The sequence below is a fragment of the Sturnus vulgaris genome, unplaced genomic scaffold (genome assembly GCF_052056855.1).
Source record: "Sturnus vulgaris isolate bStuVul1 unplaced genomic scaffold, bStuVul1.hap1 Scaffold_383, whole genome shotgun sequence".
Classification (NCBI taxonomy): domain Eukaryota; kingdom Metazoa; phylum Chordata; class Aves; order Passeriformes; family Sturnidae; genus Sturnus; species Sturnus vulgaris.
The window spans coordinates 1,010,674-1,015,053 of record NW_028276433.1 but is presented as its reverse complement, the minus strand read 5'-3'; positions in this window follow the sequence as shown (position 1 = coordinate 1,015,053).

Here is a 4,380-nt window from a genome sequence, read left to right as displayed (position 1 = left end):
CCCTAACCCTAACCCTAACCCTAACCCTAACCCTAGCCCAAATAACCCTAACCCTAACCCTAACCCTGACCCTAAACCTAACCCTATACCAAATAACCCTAACCCTAACCCTAAACCAACTAGCCCTAACACTAACCATAAGCCTAACCTTTACCAAAATAACCCTAACCATAACCCAAACCCAACTAAACATAACCCTAACCCTAACCCTAACCCTAACCCTAACCCTAGCCCAAATAACCCTAACCCTAACCCTAACCCTGACCCTAAACCTAACCCTAAACCAAATAACCCTAACCCTAACCCTAAACCAACTAGCCCTAACACTAACCATAAGCCTAACCTTTACCAAAATAACCCTAACCATAACCCAAACCCAACTAACCATAACCCTAACCCTAACCCTAACCCTAACCCTAACCCTAACCCTAACCCTAACCCTAACCCTAGCCCAAATAACCCTAACCCTAACCCTAACCCTGACCCTAAACCTAACCCTAAACCAAATAACCCTAACCCTAACCCTAAACCAACTAGCCCTAACACTAACCATAAGCCTAACCTTTACCAAAATAACCCTAACCCTAACCCTAACCCTAACCCTAACCCTAACCCTAGCCCAAATAACCCTAACCCTAACCCTAACCCTAACCCTAGCCCAAATAACCCTAACCCTAACCCTAACCCTGACCCTAAACCTAAACCTAAACCAAATAACCCTAACCCTAACCCTAAACCAACTAGCCCTAACACTAACCATAAGCCTAACCTTTACCAAAATAACCCTAACCATTACCCAAACCCAACTAACCATAACCCTAACCCTAACCTTAACCCTAACCCTAACCCTAACCTTAACCCTAACCCTAACCCTAACCCTAACCCTAGCCCAAATAACCCTAAACCCTAACCCTAACCCTGACCCTAAACCTAACCCTAAACCAACTAGCCCTAACACTAACCATAAGCCTAACCTTTACCAAAATAACCCTAACCATAACCCTAACCCAACTAACCCTAACCCTAACCCTAACCCTAACCCTAACCCTAGCCCAAATAACCCTAACCCTAACCCTAACCCTGACCCTAAACCTAACCCTAAACCAAATAACCCTAACCCTAACCCTAAACCAACTAGCCCTAACACTAACCATAAGCCTAACCTTTACCAAAATAACCCTAACCATAACCCAAACCCAACTAACCATAACCCTAACCCTAACCCTAACCCGAACCCTAGCCCAAATAACCCTAACCCTAACCCTAACCCTGACCCTAAACCTAACCCTAAACCAAATAACCCTAACCCTAACCCTAAACCAACTAGCCCTAACACTAACCATAAGCCTAACCTTTACCAAAATAACCCTAACCATAACCCTAACCCAACTAACCATAACCCTAACCCTAACCCTAACCCTAACCCTAACCCTAGCCCAAATAACCCTAACCCTAACCCTAACCCTGACCCTAAACCTAAACCTAAACCAAATAACCCTAACCCTAACCCTAAACCAACTAGCCCTAACACTAACCATAAGCCTAACCTTCACCAAAATAACCCTAACCATAACCCAAACCCAACTAACCCTAACCCTAACCCTAACCCTAACCCTAACCCTAACCTTAACCCTAACCCTACCCCAAATAACCCTAACCCTAACCCTAACCCTGACCCTAAACCTAAGCCTAAACCAAATAACCCTAACCCTAACCCTAAACCAACTAGCCCTAACACTAACCCTAAGCCTAACCTTTACCAAAATAACCCTAACTATAACCCTAACCCAACTAACCCTAACCCTAACCCTAACCCTAACCCTAACCCTAGCCCAAATAACCCTAACCCTAACCCTAACCCTGACCCTAAACCTAACCCTAAACCAAATAACCCTAACCCTAACCCTAAACCAACTAGCCCTAACACTAACCATAAGCCTAACCTTTACCAAAATAACCCTAACCATAACCCAAACCCAACTAACCATAACCCTAACCCTAACCCTAACCCTAACCCTAACCCTAACCCTAACCCTAACCCTAACCCTAGCCCAAATAACCCTAACCCTAACCCTAACCCTGACCCTAAACCTAACCCTAAACCAAATAACCCTAACCCTAACCCTAAACCAACTAGCCCTAACACTAACCATAAGCCTAACCTTTACCAAAATAACCCTAACTATAACCCTAACCCAACTAACCCTAACCCTAACCCTAACCCTAACCCTAGCCCAAATAACCCTAACCCTAACCCTAACCCTGACCCTAAACCTAACCCTAAACCAAATAACCCTAACCCTAACCCTAAACCAACTAGCCCTAACACTAACCATAAGCCTAACCTTTACCAAAATAACCCTAACCATAACCCAAACCAAACTAACCATAACCATAACCCTAACCCTAACCCTAACCCTCACCCTACCCAAATAACCCTAACCCTAACCCTAACCCTGACCCTAAACCTAACCCTAAACCAAATAACCCTAACCCTAACCCTAAACCAACTAGCCCTAACACTAACCATAAGCCTAACCTTTACCAAAATAACCCTAACCATAACCCTAACCCAACTAACCCTAACCCTAACCCTAACCCTAACCCTAACCCTAACCCTAGCCCAAATAACCCTAACCCTAACCCTAACCCTGACCCTAAACCTAAACCTAAACCAAATAACCCTAACCCTAACCCTAAACCAACTAGCCCTAACACTAACCATAAGCCTAACCTTTACCAAAATAACCCTAACCATTACCCAAACCCAACTAAACATAACCCTAACCCTAACCCTAACCCTAACCCTAACCCTAACCCTAACCCTAGCCCAAATAACCCTAACCCTATCCCTAACCCTGACCCTAAACCTAACCCTAAACCAAATAACCCTAACCCTAACCCTAAACCAACTAGCCCTAACACTAACCATAAGCCTAACCTTTACCAAAATAACCCTAACCATAACCCAAACCCAACTAACCATAACCCTAACCCTAACCCTAACCCTAACCCTAACCCTAACCCTAACCCTAACCCTAGCCCAAATAACCCTAACCCTAACCCTAACCCTGACCCTAAACCTAACCCTAAACCAAATAACCCTAACCCTAACCCTAAACCAACTAGCCCTAACACTAACCATAAGCCTAACCTTTACCAAAATAACCCTAACCATAACCCAAACCCAACTAACCATAACCCTAACCCTAACCCTAACCCTAACCCTAACCCTAACCCTAACCCTAACCCTAGCCCAAATAACCCTAACCCTAACCCTAACCCTGACCCTAAACCTAAACCTAAACCAAATAACCCTAACCCTAACCCTAAACCAACTAGCCCTAACACTAACCATAAGCCTAACCTTTACCAAAATAACCCTATCCATAACCCAAACCCAACTAACCCTAACCCTAACCCTAACCCTAACCCTAACCCTAACCCTAGCCCAAATAACCCTAACCCTAACCCTAACCCTGACCCTAAACCTAAACCTAAACCAAATAACCCTAACCCTAACCCTAAACCAACTAGCCCTAACACTAACCATAAGCCTAACCTTTACCAAAATAACCCTAACCATAACCCTAACCCAACTAACCCTAACCCTAACACTAACCCTAACCCTAACCCTAACCCTAACCCTAACCCTAGCCCAAATAACCCTACAAATAACCCTAACCCTAACCCTAACCCTGACCCTAAACCTAAACCTAAACCAAATAACCCTAACCCTAACCCTAAACCAACTAGCCCTAACACTAACCATAAGCCTAACCTTTACCAAAATAACCCTAACCATAACCCTAACCCAACTAACCCTAACCCTAACCCTAACCCTAACCCTAACCCTAACCCTAACCCTAACCCTAGCCCAAATAACCCTAACCCTAACCCTAACCCTGACCCTAAACCTAACCCTAAACCAAATAACCCTAACCCTAACCCTAACCCTGACCCTAAACCTAACCCTAAACCAAATAACCCTAACCCTAACCCTAAACCAACTAGCCCTAACACTAACCATAAGCCTAACCTTTACCAAAATAACCCTAACCATAACCCAAACCCAACTAACCATAACCCTAACCCTAACCCTAACCCTAACCCTAACCCTAACCCTAACCTTAACCCTAACCCTAACCCTAACCCTAACCCTAGCCCAAATAACCCTAAACCCTAACCCTAACCCTGACCCTAAACCTAACCCTAAACCAACTAGCCCTAACACTAACCATAAGCCTAACCTTTACCAAAATAACCCTAACCATAACCCAAACCCAACTAACCATAACCCTAACCCTAACCCTAACCCTAACCCGAACCCTAGCCCAAATAACCCTAACCCTAACCCTAACCCTGACCCTAAACCTAACC